General features: G+C 43.6%; 1 protein-coding gene across 1 annotated transcript in view; it reads right to left on the reverse strand.

Annotated features, from left to right (window-relative positions):
• Positions 1–18,327, reverse strand: part of LOC124605811 (homeodomain-only protein-like) — a 372,556-nt gene extending 354,229 nt beyond the window's left edge. Inside the window, exon 1 of the mRNA XM_047137720.1 lies at positions 18,215–18,327. The gene's annotated coding sequence lies outside the window, so the exon portion shown is untranslated. The remainder of the gene's footprint in view (positions 1–18,214) is intronic.
• Between the last annotated feature and the right edge of the window lie 897 nt (positions 18,328–19,224).

Raw genomic sequence — 19,224 nt, forward strand, 5'->3', positions numbered from 1 at the left:
TTGACATGAAAACAGGAGTCAGGCAAGGAGTTGGAATATCACGACTCTAGTTCAACATTGCAATACAGGAAGCGCTGGATGCAGCAAGTGAAGCAGAAGAGGGCATTAAAATAGGAACAAAAATAAATGTACTGGCCTTTGCAGATGACGTAGCACTAATCGCTGAAAATCAGGAGAGCCTTAAAATACTAACAAAACGACTCTTTCAAAAATCATAGGAAACTGGATTAGAAGTAAATGATGTGGAAATAAATTCATGAAGGTAGGAAGAAACTACAGAGCAAAAACACGGGAAACTCTGCAGATCGATAACCACATGCTTGAAGAAGTAGAGGAGTTTAAATATCTCGTATTAGTAGTAAACAACAAAAACGATGAGAAACAAGAAATAGAGGCGAGTAGCAAAGCTGCATCCAGAGCATCATACTCACTCAACAAAACTAAAAAATTTTCAAGAACAACCAAAGTAAGAAGATATAAGCCCAAAATCAGACCAGTATTACTATATGGGGCAGAAATACGGAGTACAGATAAATACGCGGAGAGGAACACAAAAGTTTTTTTAAAAATAAAATCCTGCGAATGATATTCGGACCAATTTATGAGGGAGGAGAATGGCGAAGAAGAACGAGCATGGTGCTCAGGGAGCTATACAGTGAACTAGATGTATCTGCGGCAAGTCAAAACAAGAAGGCTAACATGGGCCGGCTACGTCTGTAGAAGAGAGCAGGGATCTTTACTGAGAGAAGTCTCAGAGAATAAACCGGAAGGCAGGCAGAAAATGAGGTGGAGAGAGCAGGTTGCCAAGTATCTCCAGGTACTGGGAACAAGGAAAGAAGATGCCGAAGACAGAATATTGTGGAAGAGGCCAGAAACCGACTGCGGTTTGTGGGGCCAGGAGAGTAATAGTAAGCAATTTTTTGAGTTCCTTACCTCACTCGATAAAAACGGAACCCTAATAGAATCACATTGTTGGCCGACCGTCCGTCCGTCCGTCCGTCCGTCTTCACAGTTAAGCCTCATGAACGTGCAGAGATACCGTGTTGAAATTTTTGTCACATACTAAGGTTCACGCTCCCCTGGCGGTGTCAAAAATTCAAGCTTCCAAAACAATGCAATCAAAAGATATGGCCATTTATGTCACACATTTAGATACTCGCGAATTCACTCGTCAAAGCTATTAAAGTACTTCCCATTGACATAAAACCATAAAATTTGGCAAGAAGCAAGTTTTCACAGTACCAGTAAAAGAAAAAATCTATATGTTGTTAATTTGTAATTGCATCACATAAAAAACTTTTTTTCCTGTTTGCTGTCTGATCTGTCGGTCCGGCTGTGTACACTCTTTTTTCTCAGGAACGTGTAGAAGTATAGTGTTGAAATGTATGTCACATACTAGGGTTATGGTCGCTTGGCGGCGTGAAAAATTTAAGCTTCTAAATCTACGCAGTCAAAAGGTACGGTCGTTTACAGGATAACTATTATTGAACTATGTGAAAAAACCGTAAATTAGTTACAAACTACGACGCGCACACACTTTATTGAGCATGTAAACGTCACTATGGATATTCGGATTTAGGTTCTGATATGTTCGATATACCTGCCACCATTGACGATGATGTGGCACAGACGAATAGCGAAATTCTGCATGACCCGCTGAAATGTCGGAACATCGATGCTGTCGATGACCTCCTGAATAGCTGTTTTCAGCTCAGCAATGCTTTTGGGGTTATTACTGTACACCTCGTCTTTATTATATCCCCACAAAAAGGAGTCGGATGTGATCAGATCCGGAGAATATGGCGGCCAATCGAGGCCCATGCCAGTGGCCTCTGGGTACCCCAGAGCCAGAATGCGGTCCCCAAATTGTTCCTACAGGCCATCAAATACTCCCCTGCTTCGATGGGATCGAGCTCCGTCTTGCATGAACCACATCTTGTCGAAATCAAGGACACTTTGGATAATGGGGATGAAATCATCTTTCAAAACCTTCACGTAACGTTCGGTAGTCACCGTGCCATCAAGAAATATCGCACCGATAATTCAATGACTGGACATTGCACACCACACAGTCACCCGTTAAGGGCGAACAGACTTGTCGACCGCGAAATGCGGATTCTCAGTCTCCCAAATGCTCCAATTTTGCTTATTGACGAACCCATCCAAATGAATGTTGGCTTCGCCGCTAAACCAAGCAATCATGCGCGTACTCATACCCATCGGCCAGCAGTGCAGTTTGAACGTCCCATCGCAAACCGTTCAAAAGTTATGACAATTTTATTTCTTGTACTTCAATAATTGTCACCCTATGTGTCACATATTTTGATACTCGTAAACTTACTCATCAAAACACATTACTCCACTCTGTTTTGGCTTGATGCAACAACAGTGGTTCAGTGTTCCAAAAATAGGAAACACTTTCTGTTGCAAGTGTTTTATCATTTATATTATTATTTTTGGAACGACTCATCAAACGTATAGATGAACTACCTACCTAGATCTCGGGCCTGGTAGTCGAGCGATAAACCGCGTGCCTAGAAACCGAGAGGTCGTGGAATCGAATCTTGGTCGGACAACGGATTTTGCAGTCTTCGTGTTAACTTTGTGTGTGGAGTCACCAAAAACAATACGTGGTTCGGTTCCACATTAAACTGTACGTCCCTTTTCCCCTGTTAGATAACTGGGTTAAGTTACGGACACGCCAGTTGCCGAAGTGGCGTCCGATAGAAAGACCTGCAGCAGTCCGTTGAGCCAGAGGAAATTATTATTATTATTATTTATATCCGTAATTAAAATTGTATGGAACCATCAGAGTGTAAGTCCTGCTCGCACTTGTCCGGTTTTTTTACCGCTTCAGCTACTTGTTACTAATATCAGCCCGAAGCGTTTCGGTCGCATGCTGCCATCATCAGGTGCACTATAGTTACATGAACATTAATGCACCTGATGATGGTAGTATTTTGCCGAAACGTGCTCTGCTAATAAATATCAGTAAAAAGTGACTTGAAAAGGAAGGGAAGCACCGCCCCGGTAGAGCGTCATGTCGTCCATCAACCAGCAGCGTCATGTGCATGCGATATGGAGTAGCCAGCACACTGCTTCCCGCCCGTTGTCAGGATAGCAAACCTGGTGCTGCTACTTAGCATTCAAATAGCTCCTCAACTGGCATCACGAAGTTGAGTGCACCGCATTTCAGTCCTCCCACAAAGGAAAAATTCCTGGCAGTACAGGGAATCGAACCCGGATCCTCCGCATGGAAGCCATCAACGCTTAAGTTACGGAGGCCGAGCCAAAAAGGTGATTGAAGCAGTAAAAATTATTTCATAAATTTGCACAGTTGCTGAGCTCAGCCAATTCCATATGACAAATGGTTCAAATGGCTCTGAGCACTATGGGACTTAACATCTATGGTCATCAGTCCCCTAGAACTTAGAACTACTTAAACCTAACTAACCTAAGGACATCACACAACACCCAGTCATCCATGTGACATACTTGAGTTTAAGTATATGATTAATGCAGTCACAATTTAGTCACAACTGTTTTCTTACATACTATTTGCAGTGTCTGTGTTTAACGGTCCGTTATGCAATGTCCTTGAGACACGCGTGCATGTCTGAGGGACACTGCATAGTGGACCGTTAAACACAGGCACTGCAAATAGTATATAAATACCTAGGCACAGGCGCGACAATTAGAAGTAAGTCTCTTACAGTCCGTGAATCACAATGATTGTGCGAGTGCAGGATATGGATACACGCGGCGACATGTGGAGGTTCGGGGTGGTCATGGAAGCGCGCTCAGATGGCCAAAGTTGTTATAACGTAGAGCGGGAAATCCGGGTTCAAATACCGGTCCGGCACAAATTTTCGTCTGTCGCCAATAAATTGTACATGTGGAGCCTCATCGTATTCGTCATTGCGAATATGTTTCTTGTTTTCTTACAGTATATTTCTGTCTACAAAGTCGAATTCTGTAAGTAGCCCCCAAAACATTTAGTTAAAAGGCATCAAAGCATCTATAGCAACAAAAGAATTATTGTATATGTGGAAGAAAGTTCTGAAATATATTTAAAAAAAACAGGAATTTAGGCCAGGATGTTGTAAATCTCCATTGTTTTCTAACCTCTATATCGAAGATTACCCACGGCGAATCACGTGATTGGTTTTTCTGTCCTGTTGTTCCCTCGGTTCCCCCATTGTGCACTAAAGAGGTTGTGCGGTGATACTGATAGCTGCTCTGATTGTGGAGACATGTTTGAAGTTGTCGTCGTCATACGTGGTGGCCACGTCTCTTTCGCAACAATGTATTTTGCAGGGGAAGAAATTCGAGAGCGTTCTACTACGCTTTCGAGCTTTTATGTATGTTCGTGGACGTTAACGAATGTTTTTGAGTGTTGTATATTATTCTCGAATGTTCTAGAGTAGAATGTGGGAACAGCGCCTTTCGAATTGATCTGTACTCCGCTGAAATCGTCTTAAACGGTGATTTGTGCTACGTACCCAGGCAGAGGAACAACTCATCGAAAATGTGTGCCCGCTTAAAGAGAATAACAACGTAAAGAAAAAATGCTTGTGTAAGCGAACAATTTTAGCAACAAAAAATGCAGTTCAGGCGAAAAATCTGCGATTATACAAGATGACGCCAGGACAAAAAAAACTAGTGCATTAAATTCGCTCAGCATTCCTGCCATGCCCCCGCGAAAGCATATAAGCTGAATTGTTAACCAGAAAGGAAAAAGGTAGTTTTCATACGAATGCTACTCATTCAATGAACTTGCCATTCCGCTTTACAAGCCTCCAGTTGCCGGTAAGATTAGCGTAATGTATGGCTTAATGATGCACTAGGGCAAACCCTCCAATATTGAGGAATGAATTTAAAAGAATCGCGTTTCCGGCCAGAACAACTATACATGCAGTGTTCGCCTGTTGGTCAACCACTAAAGGTACTAGTCTTTGCACCCGAAAGTGACACAGGAAATATAATCTGTAACAATGTACCAAGAACAAATTACTCGCTATACGAATGAGATGAACAACACTTGTTTTCCAATTCAGAAAACAAATTAAAAAAATAAGACCAATCTCCATTTCAATAAGTACAATTTAAGCAATTTACCCACTAAAAATAATGACATTCTCGAGCAACCATTTAATTCGATAAAAATCGTTGCTTATGGCATCGAGGGCACAGTGGTTCGCTATCACAACGACCGATCAACTTCTGAGTTTCATTCTCATAAACCGCAGCTCAGCAGCCGTTCAGATTCCATGGATTTTTGTACCTTACGTGGATTCTGGAGCCGGCCGAAGTGGCCGTGCGGTTAAAGGCGCTGCAGTCTGGAACCGCAAGACCGCTACGGTCGCAGGTTCGAATCCTGCCTCGGGCATGAATGTTTGTGATGTCCTTAAGTTAGTTCGGTTTAACTAGTTCTAAGTTCTAGGGGACTAATGACCTCAGCAGTTGAGTCCCGTAGTGCTCAGAGCCATTTGAACCATTTTTTTTTGTAGATTCTGGTCTAACATGAGCCGCTCATGTTTGTTAGCCAGTAACGATGCGAATTAAAAATCGTCACTCCATTATCACATCATTCAACGAAATTAAAACCACTAGCTTCTAAACTGATGTGCACCTCAGCATTTTTGGTACCCATTATCAGCAAAATTTTCGATAGTTTAAGCTGAACTAGTAAAAAATCTGTATTCCTGAACTATTTGCGATCCAACCCGTTTTATCATCATTCCATCTTTCACAGTGTTTTCTCCAATAACTTCCTTAATACGACCGCTCTAAATACAGAAAACGAACAACTGCGCATATTCCACACCTAGTGCGGTTATTAACTGACCGAGGCGTTTTAAATTAGCACAAACAAACGTAAACATGGACTCACATTCGTTTATGTCCTCTGAGGGCAGCCAGTAGATGTACTAACCCAGGGTGCATGCTGCAATCGCCAATCACAGCGCTGCAGCGGCCATGTTTTAAAACAGTAGTTTCTGTAAGTACCTCGCCTCGTGAACATAATTCTCTGTCATACAAAAGCTGAACTGTTACTTCAACAATTACAAATCGTGTAAACCTTTACGCCTCTGGAAATCGGCATCATCTTCAGGAATGAGCACTGTATGAACTGACTTTCTTTTAACGAAACCTGGTTTGTATCTTCTTATTCGCCTCAAAAGAGATTTGATTTATCTACCACGCCTCTCCGGCAAAAATGTTTCTTACAGCATTCGTAATCAAATTTTAATCCCGGAAAAACTGTGTAAATCTTGTTGGCATTTTTAATAGTAGAGGACCATTGGCGTAGCGGTAATTCCTTGTTGTATCTTAGTAAAGTGCTCTCTTTCATCTAGTTCATGTTTGCCATTTTCCTTGGCGCTATTCTTCTGATTTTCGGAACGGTGTACCGTACAATGATTATGTAAGTCATCTCCAATTACGTCATTACTTTAATTCTTTGTTCATGGATTCTGTGGGAACCCTTAACAAATTATTTATGAATGAAGATGACGAGTGACTTTTTAGGCGACGGTCTGTCATCAGTTGCATCACCAAAACTATTAATGGACCGCACTTTGCCACCTCAGCGTCGACATTACGATAAATTCCACTGCCCGACGTCGGCAAGCAGTAGATAGTTAACGTGCGTGACAGAGCAGACCAAGCAGTTGCTGCCCGGGATTTATGGACGACCCTCTCCGCGCGTAGGTTACAGTTCCGCACTATTTCTGGACGCCAGAATCTGGAACACTTGAGGCGCCACGCATAACGTAAGCGCAAAAGGCGGGGACGGCAGCTATCTGCAGCGGTTCCTCGCGTTATTACTGTGAGTTGCGACCTTCCTGCTACTGAAGTAAACGCAGCAAGTCATCGGGATTATACGTGACGACCAAACGGCTCAGCTGTCGAATTTCATAATGACTTTAGACATAATCACGTTGCTTCAGCCGCCTCCTTAGATGAAACTGCAAAAGCATCCGAGCATATTTCAAAAATGGTTCAAATGGCTCTGAGCACTATGGGACTTAACATCTATGGTCATCAGTCCCCTAGAACTTAGAACTACCTAAACCTAACTAACCTAAGGACAGCACACAACACGCAGTCATCACGAGGCAGAGAAAATCTTTGACCCCGCCGGGAATCGAACCCGGGAACCCGGGCGTGGGAAGCGAGAACGCTACCGCACGACCACGACCGAGCATATTTATTCTGAGCTCGAACGCAAAAAAAGTGTCTCGAAGAGAATGACGTCATCCATGCCAACTGGCATAACTTCCGAAAGTACGAGGTCTGTTAAAAAAATTTCGGAACATTCGTAACTTCGCGATAATAGTATACTGGATCGAAATGGAGTTGGCATCCCTGCACACGCCTGTGTTTAATGTGTAACTGCCGGAAATTTCAATGTTGTTTGTTAGTTATTGTTCAGTGCTGTGTTTAGTAGATCGTTGTGTTACACAATCTACAAATTTCGAGATGGCAGAGTTAGAGGAGTAACGCGTCAGCATTAAATTTTTGCGTGAAACTCAAGAAAATCTTTACAGAGACACACCAAATAATGCAGGAAACCTAGAGTGATGAGTGCTCAAGCCGTACTCGGTGTTCCGAATGTTCACACGGTGAGACGGAAGTTAAAGATGACCCTCGTTCAGAATGCCCTTCGACGTCTACCGACAAGGCTCAAATCAGAAACGTCAACGAAACTGTGCGTGCCGATCGAAAACTGACTGTCCGAGAGATTGCCGAAGAATGTAACATTTCAGTTGGACCGTGTCATGAAATCCTGACACAGCACCTTGGAATGCATCGTGTTGCCACCAAGTCCATCCCACGGCTCATGAGTCAAGACCAGAAAGATCGTCTCGCAATCTGTGAAGAGCTTGCGGATCGCGGAGATGTGAACGAGATGTTCCTCAATAGCATGATAACTGGTGATGAGGCATGGATCTACGGTTGTGATGTTGAGAGCAAGGTCCAGTCTTCACAGTGGTTCGGCAAAGGTTCTCCAAGACCAAAAACAGCTCGTCAGGTCAGGTCAAATGTCAAAGCCATGCTGACTGTTTTCTTTGACTCTGAACGATTAATCCATCATGAATTCGTGCCACAGGGACAAACTGTTATTCAATGGTACTATCGGAATGTGTCGCGACACCTGCGAGAAAATTTGAGAAGGAAACAGCCTGAAAAGTGATGAGACAGTTCATGGCTCTTGCATCATGATAACGCATCCACACATTCATATCTGTTGGTGTGTGACTATTGCACAAAAAATGAAATCACCGTGCTGACTCATTCTCTGTGCTATCCAGAGCCGGCCCCTTCGGACTACAGGCATGCGTATTCAAATACAAAGATACGTAAACAGGCACAATACGGCGCTGCGGTCGGCAAAGCCTATATAAGACAACAAGTGTGGCGCAGTTACTGCTGCCACAATAGCAGGTTACCAAGATTTAAGTGTGTATGAACGTGGTGTTATAGTCGGCGCACGAGCGAAGTCAGGACTTTCCAGTACGACCATTTCACTAGTGTACCATGGATACCAGGAATCCGATAAAACATAAAATCTCGGACATCGCTGAGGCCGGAAAAAGATCCTGCAACAACGAGACCAACGATGACTGAAGAGAATCGTTCAACGTGTTGACAGAAGCGCAACCCTTCTTCAAATTACTGCAGATTTCAGTGCTGCGCCGTCATCAGCGTGCGAACCATTCAACGAAACATCCTCAATATGGGCTTTCGGAGCCGAAGGCCCACTCATGTACCTCTGATGACTGCACGGCAAAAAGCTTTACGCCTCTCGTGGGCCCCACAACACTGACATTGCAGTGTTGATGACTGGAAACGCGTTGCCTGGTCGGACGATTCTCGTTTCAATTTGTATCGAGAAGATGGACGTGTACGGGTGTGGAGACAACCCCATGAATCCATGGACCCTGCATGTCAGCAGTGGACTGTTCAAGCTGGTGGAGGCTTTGTAATGCTGTGGGTAGTGTGCAATTGTAGTGATATGGGATCCCTGATACATCTAGATACGACTCTGACAGGCGACACGCACGTGACCATCCTGTCTGATCACCTGCATCCATTCATGTCCATTGTGCATTCCGACGGACTTGAGCAATTCCAGCAGGACAGTGTGACACACCACGACTCCAAAATTGCTACAGAGTGGCTCCAGGAACAGCTTTCTGAGTTTAACCACTTCCGCTGGCCACCATACTCCCCAGATATGGACATTACTGAGCATATCTTGGATGCGTTGCAACATACTGTTCAGAAGAAATCTCCGTCCCCTCGTACTCTTACGGATTTATGGACAGTCTGCAGGATTCATCGTATCAGTTTCGTACAGCACTACTTCAGACATTAGTCGAGTCCATGCCATGTCATGTTGCGGGACTTCTGCGTGCTCGCGGGGGCCCCACACGATCTGAGGTAGGTGTACTAGTTTCTTTGACTCTTCAGTGTATTTTGAATAATGTTTCAATTCTACGTATAGAGTTTAGTTCTGCAGTTTGATTTTTTGATGTTTTTTTCGATTGGAATGGGATATCATGTGTGAATGCACACAGATAGTGCAATGTAAAAACTTAATGCTAGTACATAATTCGATTTTATAGGATTCTACAACTTTTTCCACTCATAATATTACAAATGGTTGTTCATACAGGTGGTTGATGGCGCTTATATATTACCGAAACTGGTACCAACTATAAAGCTTTCCATATTGTCGCCCAATATGATATTCTTATTCATTAAAGAATTCTCATCGACTACCAGATGTGGTTCTCAGTGAGGCTAGCAATCCGCAGATTTAGCATTGCCAAGTGCAACGGGAAACACTATGGCTTTAGCAAGCACTACGTAACTTGGGTTTGTTTGGCTGCCAGGCTATTCACGGTAAATTATAGCGTTTCCTTGGCGCGGCGACAGTTTCAGCGCTGTTTTGAAGTTATGGTGAATTAACATTACCGAAATAGCATCTCCAATCTTTCAAAGATAGCCCATAATGCAGTAATAAATATAAGACTTGTGCAGTCCAGTTTATATGACTGTACAGAAACGTGTTAAACTGAGGAGACGAAGACTGTCTTAGTTCAATTCAAGGCTGTTAAGTGTCGGTTCTACTGGCCTGTTTAGTAATTTCTGGCAGTTCCTTATATTCATTTTGTCGACTGCTCGTCCTGTATTATGCTTTACCCAAACAACCCAAAAACTGTAGCTTTCAGAACACACGTTGTCCAAATTTTATGGTTTCAGTCACCATGAAAAAATGCAATATATCCATTAACATTATAAGATGTTACGTTCTGTAAGCAAAAAAGTTGTCATAAGCGACTTCAATCTTAAGTTGAATGCTCGTTTTTTATAAATTTATTTACTCTTTCCTCGGTTATGGAGAGTTAGTAGTGACGTTTTCTTTGCTTGTTATTATTTTTTATGTGCAACAGATTTTCTTCAATTGATCTAATACTTTTTACTTCATACTTTTAGTTTTTACTGTAAACCTAACGTTATTGGTACGCGAATGAAAATATACAAGATGTAACAAGAGGTATGGCCATAGTTCCAGGAAACATTCTCCACACGTAGAGGAATGAAACATGTTATATGGGCATGGGTCCGAAAACGTTTGATTTCCATATTAGAGCTCACTTTCTACAACTCTTCGTCACATAAATAATGAGAAACACACAGGAAAAGAATGTGGCATCGCAGGATAACACTTTTGTAAATAAAATGGCCAAAATGGCCTCTGTTAGCACGTATACATGCTATATGAACGCGTATCCGAAAGAACAGACATCACGCATTCATATAATTAATTGATATCGATGAGCTATGAGTCCACCATCTTCAGTGCGGATGCATAATTATGTTCGAACTGCTGTGGGGGTCTCAAAGTAGCGAGCATGGAGGATATGGACGGGACTGTGGATAGGTAGCGCTAGGTGGCAGTGTTGGTCGGCCGAGGGGCGTGCCGCGATAGCTCCCAGAGAATCGTCGGTGAGTCGTGCCTCAAGGGGCGATCAAGATACTAAATGGAGTGATCTGAGGTAACTACTGGGCATAAATCGAGACGGCGGCGTCGGGAATCAATCCTCTTTCCTCCCAACATAGTCCACTCGTCACGCGATATTTCTCTTAGCCACGCCCGTCGTTGTCCGCAGTGCTAGCAGAATTGGTGGGCAGCCGCAAAACGTTTCTCCTCTAAAAAGAAAAGTTTCCTCAAAAGCTGACTGAAGTATTTTTTTCTTTCTTGGGAGGACGATAACTTAACATCTGCAAACGTCTCAAGACCCGAGACACAGTCCCAGAAATTAATGCACCTTTGTTATTCTGTTGATATAAAATTGGGAATAACTTCGGCGTAGCGTAAGAAAAGATATACACCTAGCGAAGTGGCGCAGTGGTTGGCGCACTGGACTCGCATTCGGGAGGACGACGGTTCAAACCCGCGTCCAGCCATCCTGATTTAGGTTTTGCGTGATTTCCCTAAATCACTTCAGGCAAATGTCGGGATGGTTCCTATGAAACGACACGGCCGACTTCCTTCCCCGTCCTTCCCCAAATCCGATGGGACCGATAACCTTGATATTTGGTCCCCTCCCCCAAACCAACCAACCGAAAGATGTATATTCTGATATCATAGTCCACAGCAGCTGCAATGAAATTCGAGACATCAGGAGAAGCTTTTGATTTACAGCTCATATTTACTAACGCCAGCAGCTGGATTCACACTAGGTTTCGTTGCCTATTTGGTGCTTCTTTCTCATATTTCTCAAGAGCGCATTGTAAACCAGTTCCGACTAGATATTGTGATGAAATGTCACAATAGCTTGTCTTTCATGCTGATACAAGAGAAATATTTCTAACGTCGTAAGACCACTTCATTAATATGTCTTTTGGTAGCACTTAAGCATATGGGAAAAAATTCAATCCTTTTCTGGACACAAGAGAAAGTTGTTGTATCGGTTAATACACGGTCCACTCACATTAATGTGACCGCTGCCTGTGTTCGAAGTCAATGTACAATAACCACTAACTCATTGCAGGTGGCAGCACTAGCAGTGGAGGCCATATAAGGCGCGTCGCGTGGGGGCAGGGTGGGGCTGACGGGGGCGGAGGGGGGGACGGAGCAGTCGTTGTCGTAATGCAAAATGGAGTGACTTATCTGAGGTCCAAAAGGATGTGATCGTTGCCTTTCGAGCCAAGGGTGGAATTATTTTCGAAATGGCTGAATTTGTAAACTGTTCGCGTGCCAACGTGGCTATAGTCTAATGCGCATGGCAAAATGGTGCTACCCAAAACCGGAAACTATGGTGCACCGAGGACCATAGACGACAGGGATGAACGCCGGCTGCGGAGATGTGTACGGCACGAATAAGAAGTGCTACTGGGGAGTAACTGCCCGCCCAGACAAACCAAGGGGCTACAAACGCTGTCTCCTCAACGACCGTTCACCGAGTGTTGCTACGTTTGCACCATCTCAGCAGGCGCCTTGTTAATGCACCTATGCTGACTGCTGTTCACCGGCGACCATGGCTGGAATTTGTACCCCAGTAACGCAACTGGGCGTCCACTGAGTTGCGACAGGTGGCCTTTTCAGGTGAATCACGTTTTATACTCCATCGGACAGATGGCTGTTGGCGTGTATGGCGTGAAACGTGTGAAAGCAAGCACTGTGCAACAGTCATCGGAAGGGTCCAGTCCAGAGGAGGGAGTGTTATGGTCTGGAGAAGGTTTTCTGGGTGATCTCGCCATTCTGGAAGGAACAAGGGAGCAACACAAGTATGCTTCTGTCCTTAGGGACCGTGTCCACCGCTACACGCACTTCGTTTTTCCTCGGCACTGTGGCATCTACCAGCAGGACAACGCAACGTGTCAAACAACTGGCAATGCACGTACGTGGTTCGAAGAGCACCATCATCAGTTTACCGTACTCTTCTGGCCATCAAATTCCCCCAATTAAAACTCAATTGAGAATCTGTGGGACCACCTCGATCGGGCAGTTCGCGCCGTGGATCCTCGACCGAGAAACCTAGTGCAGGTGGCAAAGGCGCTGGAGACGACGAGACTCCTCATCCATAATCTCACTGACCCTCTTCCTCCACGTCTGGCAGCGGTCCGAGCTGCAAAAAGTGGTTATTCAGGCTTCTGACACGTGGTCACTTGTATGTGACTGGGCAGTGTATCTGCAGTTTTTAGGCCATTAAGAATCATTGTCCCTCACATGAGTGGTACGATTTACAAGCTATTTCTTATGAAGGAGCAGGGCTATCCCAGATTTTGCTTTATCTAATACAACTGTAAACGTTTATTACGTTCTCGACTAAAATTAACACGTCGCAATGATGGATAGAATCACTGTTTACATCCAGCTGTAAGGTTAAAGTCTGTACGACAGAGTGTAGAAAGCAAGAAACTAAATGCGGAGAGAAGTGTATTAGAACTCCATACCCGAGTATTTTGTGAAGTTATACCCCTTAATCAAGACGTGGAGTACGATGATTGTGGTAGCGTAATAAAAGTCCGTTTGGAGGCCGCTAGAACAAAGAGTACGTTGTCTGTGAGAGGGAGTACGCTTACTAAAGTCTTACTTTTTCATTCCCTTTTTGGCGACTGAAATCTTAAATCTGGCCATTCTAGTTGGTTTGGCTAGATTATGTATTGATCGCACTTCAGAACTGAAAAACACTTAAGAAGAACCGTCTACAATTACCAAAAATAAAGGAAGATTGGCTTTAACGTACCGTCGATATCGAGGTTATTAAAGACGGAACGCAAGCTCGGATGGTGTCGAGGATGGGGAAGGAAATCAGCTGTGCCCATTCAAAGGAACCATCCCGGCATTTGCCTTTCCAGAAATGAAGCAATACGGTTGATACTCTCATTACTGGAGTAAATGTTTATCTCCCGTTCAGGACAGCTTAAGAGTTGGCCTCTGTGAAAGGTTCAGAGCAGTTTACTGTTAGTCAATATCTAAAAAAAAATGTTCAAATGTATGTGAATCCCTGAGGGACGAAAATGCTGAGGTCATCGGTACCCAGACTTACACACTACTTAAACTAACTTATGCTAAGAACACACACACACACACACACACACACACACACACACACACACACACACACTCACACACACACACACACACATGCCCGAGGGAGGACTCGAACCTCCGGTGACATGGCGCGTCAAACCGCGCGGCCACTCCGCGCAGCGTCAGTATCTTATCTAGTTCACTGTAGTTGAACTAGATTTCTAAGCCTACTTGGCATGTTGACTTTCCAAAATGCTTTTCATAGGATCTCAGTGTAATCATAGACCACCGATTTGGGGAAGTTACAGGATTATTGTAATTGCTGGTCTGCTTATATTGAAACAATCAGTTAGCTGACTGTAATGGATACACATGGGTTGATTGACTGAGGGGAGGTTATGGGACTAGACGGTGAGGTCATCAGTCCCGCGATTCAAAAGTTACTTGCGTAAGGTAGTGGGTCAGCTAAAAATGGGCGGATCCTGTAAGAGAGGTCAAACTATAAAGCGAGGAAGCTAAAAACACACACAGTAGAAGGCATAAAAGGATAGGCCAAATCTAAAACCTGGAAAAACAGAGGGATAAAACAGCGGTCACTGAAAGGGGGAGTGGTCATGGGCCCCAGGCCTAGAAAATACGAGGAGAGGCTCCAACCACAACCACCCTGCCCCTGCTGCAGGAGTAAAGTAAAACCTTATAACTAAAAATAAAAACAACTTTCACGTAGGAAACTGAATACCAGTCAACCATCCGTGAATCGTCTGCTAATATTAAAGACAAGGAATCTGGAAGGCTATACTTAGTATGACGGGCGAAAAGAAGGGGACATTCCACCAATATATGGGATATCATCAGTCTGACTCCACAGCTACATTGTGGGGGAGGGACTCGTTACACAAGGAAAAACAATGGGCGAGCCTAGTATGACTGATGCGTAGGTGGCATAAGACAGCGGGCTCCTTCCCAGATGAGCGGAAGGAAGGGCGCCAAATTGCAGTATCTCCTTGAGTGTGAGGAGTGTATTACTGAGAGCAGTAGCGCACCAGATGTCATGCCACTTTTGGGCAGAGAGAGATTTGATGTGTATCCGCATATCTGCACCTGGAATCATGAAAGGGAGCGGAGGGCAAGTTTTTACCTTCCCAGCCGAAAGGTCAGCCAGTTCACTCCCGGGTATACACATGAGTTGCAGTAGACACTCTTCTGAAGTTTTTTGATTAGATCATTGAGGTCGATACCACCGCCCTTTCGTGATCTCCATGACATTTTTCTCTGTCTCACTTAGAATTAACATTTGAAGCTTCACTTACGGATTGAGAAATGTTTAACAGTACTTGCCGCACTCCTCATTCGGAGGAAGGGTACTATTTTCATGGGAACAGAAAACACAGAATATGTTCTGTGAGCGCCTTTAGTCGAAGGCACAGTGTTAGTGACTGCATAATATTGCTGATTGACCGAAAGATAACTATCCCTAACACAACAGGAAACACGTAACGTAATCATCGAGCCATTTTAGTTAGTCCGTGGAACAGTCGGCGAAGGCAATTTTCTCTCCGTGAGAAATATTACGTATATTACGTAAGGAGTGTGTGCAGCTTTCCAGCCAGCTATCTGCAGTTGGGCACGAGACCGAAACCTCTAAGGCCAAAACAAGGAACTGACTTGACGAAACTGTAAATGACGTCAACCGTACGAAACAGTATCTCCTCTCCACAAAAGTCTGCGCAGATCACGCCTGTGGAGGTCGACGGAGCACAGTATACACATTGTGGGGCAGGAAGTACAGCACTCAACGAAGGCCTAATAACGTACCTAACTTCTTGGACGGCATCCAATGTTACCCGTAAATCAGTCCGCACAAGCGATCGTAGTGTTGGCTAACGAAGGCCATCTCGTGGCGCAGGCGGCCAGTATGCCAGGAAAAATCAATGCAGAGCACGTTAAGTGTAACTGAAGAAAAGCGAGTGACCACAGTTACCTTCGTAATATTTAAATGAATCACCCAACATTAATGTCAACAGAAAGGTGAATGGAGACGCAGAAGTTGCTGGGAGAAGTTTGCTAATCTTCTGACATAACATAGAAAACTCGAACTAAGCAACGAAAAATCAGTGTTTAACGTCTCGTCGACAACTAGATCGTTAGAGACGCAGCACAACTTCAGATTAGTCAACGATGAGCAAGGAAACAGGTCGTGCCCTTTCAAAGGAACCATCCCGGCATTTGCCCGAGGCAATTTTGAGAAATCGCGGAAAAACTTAAAACTGGGTAGCCGGGTGGGGATTTGAACCGTCGTCTTCCCGAATGGCAGTTCCGTGTGCTAACCACTGCGTCGCCTCGCTCGGTGAGAAAACTAGAGTGAAATAAATCAGATTGTAGTACATGGGAACAACAAAGTCGTCTGTTGTGTTCCCATAGCTCCATATGACTCTCACTCGAACACCGAGAACAAGCTATGGCTTCAGTTTTTATTTTTGTGTCAATGGCTTCTTCTGTATTTCGATCTCAACCGCAGATACTGTCTCCCAGGAAAAGTTCTTCAATTTTTTCAAATTCCCATAGTTAATAGAGTAGATTTAACCGTATCACGATGCAAGATAGAATTATTAAAGTAGATAACAGAACTCAGTTTTTTCTCCAGTAAAATAAAATTATAATAGCAATTAAAGGGCTGGTGTTTGTCTACTGATATTAGAACTCAATGACAACTGGCGTACGTGGTTGAAAAAGCCATGCTTTCACCCGAATTCAGATTTTGTTTTCCCTGATGCTGCTCAAACAAAAGCAGAAGACGCGTACCATTCGATAAGGCTGCGTTTCATATCAAACTATTCGACAAGTAGCAAAGTTGTATGCAACTGAAGCCTTAAGTACTAACGTGCTCTAAATTTTACCGTTTCCTCAAAAATGAATGTCAAACAATCTAGCTTGAAACAGAATAAAATATTCCACAATACGGTGGGGAAGCGACAGGAGGTAGGACTTCATCAATTTCTGACAGCAAAAAAGTTTTTATGTAATAATTGGATTAAAATTCTAATCGAAAAACAAGTTTTTCGTAAAAAAAAAACAAATACCGCAATTCTCTGTAATCCAAAGTGGAAGGAATAGTACAGGAATAAAATAATTTCGTAAGGAAAAGAGGTTTTCTCCGTCGATCATGACCGTCATGGAATTCTAAATAAGACGAAAGATGAAATCAGGTACTTACAGATACAAACAGGACGTGGTTCATTTCCCTACACCGTAAAATTTGTTTTGTTGTAACGTAGCTACCAAGAGAAATGACATCACGCCTCGTTCAGCAGCACTAATACCTCGGGACAGCGACATATACGTCACTATTTCGATGTCCATTACTAATCACTTTCAATGTAAACACTTCGGTTAGTATGCAATGAGTGCTCCTATCGCTAGTGCGCGCCATATGTTGCTCAATACAGCCTGTTTATTATGTTCTGCAACGTTATAGAACACAGCAGCTGTCCCTGTCAGTAGAGTGACAGGTACAAAAAGATGTGTGACGTAATACATGTAACTAAGAAACGCTGACTCACACGTTATAAGAAAAGCAACGTAATAAGAGCAGAACAGATGTGAGTAAAGAGATTTTCCTCACATCACTGCATATGGTGCAAATAAGGACATGGTGCAGTTCCGTCCAAATGGTTTGCGATTAATGCACAGTTACATGTTTACAAAATACTGCACTATATTATTTTCTTACTGAATAGATAAAAATATGAAATTTTACCTTATTTTATGAGAAAATCATGATCATTTCAGCACCCTAGCAACCGGACATAAGCATAATTTATTGACAATATGGCAGTTTACACGTTTATTGCGAACACTTATGGAAACTAATTTTTAAAATTACTATCACACATGTTCTTATAAAATAGATACTGGACCTAAATTGGAATATCAGAATTATTACGTGAAGGTTAGGGAATCTATACCATGAAGTAAAGCGCAAAAAAATGTCACTGCTACGGTACCAGAAAATTCATTACCCAAAATTTCTTCGTTGCTGAATGTTCATAAGAGCAATAGTTTTTAAAACCGTCGGCACGCGTGTCAAGGCAGTACAGACATCACAGAAGAATATTATTTTCTCCACCACCATATGACGAGAAGAAACATGGTACTCACTTCGCTTTACAGCCGTCGGGAGATAAACGTCAAACGCCCGGAGCTGCGGTACTCTATCGTGTTCGTCTTGTGCGCCTGAAGGCTGGCGGTGTTGTGATACGCCGTGAAACGCGCAGCACCGCAGCCAGCGGAGCGAAATGCGCATGCGCCTCGTGAGCCAATAGCGGCGCTCGGCGACGGCGTGCGATCGTCGGATTCGTTAAGAGCAACAATGAAGCGCAGCGCCAAATTTGGTGCCGACGCGGCCTCAACGCAGGCCACATTGCGGAGGCCAAGGTCGGGATTAACCCAATTACTGTTTCCATTGCAGAAGACGCGCAGTTGACGGAAGCTCAAACGGATGAGCTGCGGTGGGTTTAAAAACACGGGCAGAGTGTATTCCTTCCTTATTCCGGCTACGTACTACTGTATTTTACAGACTACAAGACGCACTTTTTTCTACGAAAAATTGCCTCCAAAATTCAGGTGCGTCTTATACTAAAAATTAATACGAAAATCTCCAGTGTTTGATTTAAAATTCCCATCGCTCTTAAAAATGACCATGTATTCGATACCATGAGGAACCTATCTCTATCTGGCAACACTGGATTCAAATGGCAGTGCATTGATGCGGCGAACATGAGTTGCTAATACTGTTTGCCTCCCCCCGCCCCCAAATCACTAACCCAGAACACTGTCCACCCTATGATGCGTCGCTGCAGTCTACGGTGCCAGTGAACTTGAGTTGAAAGTGATTTGTGTTATCGGTAACAGTATAATACTTTTGTTAGTAGCTAGTTTCGTAGTGGAAAAACAGGTATTCATATGACGCGAGCTATAAGTTGAAAGTAATAGCGTATACAAGAGAACGTGGAAACAGAGCAGCTGAGTGGCATTTCGGCTCTCCACCAATGGGAAAAAAGAAATATTCGCGATTGGCGAACTAGTAAGGAAGAACTGAAAAAAAATTAGAAAGACTAAATACGCAAGTCCCCCAAATCACTAACCCAGAACACTGTCCACCCTATGAT

This window comes from Schistocerca americana, chromosome 3, assembly GCF_021461395.2.
Source record: "Schistocerca americana isolate TAMUIC-IGC-003095 chromosome 3, iqSchAmer2.1, whole genome shotgun sequence".
Taxonomy (NCBI): domain Eukaryota; kingdom Metazoa; phylum Arthropoda; class Insecta; order Orthoptera; family Acrididae; genus Schistocerca; species Schistocerca americana.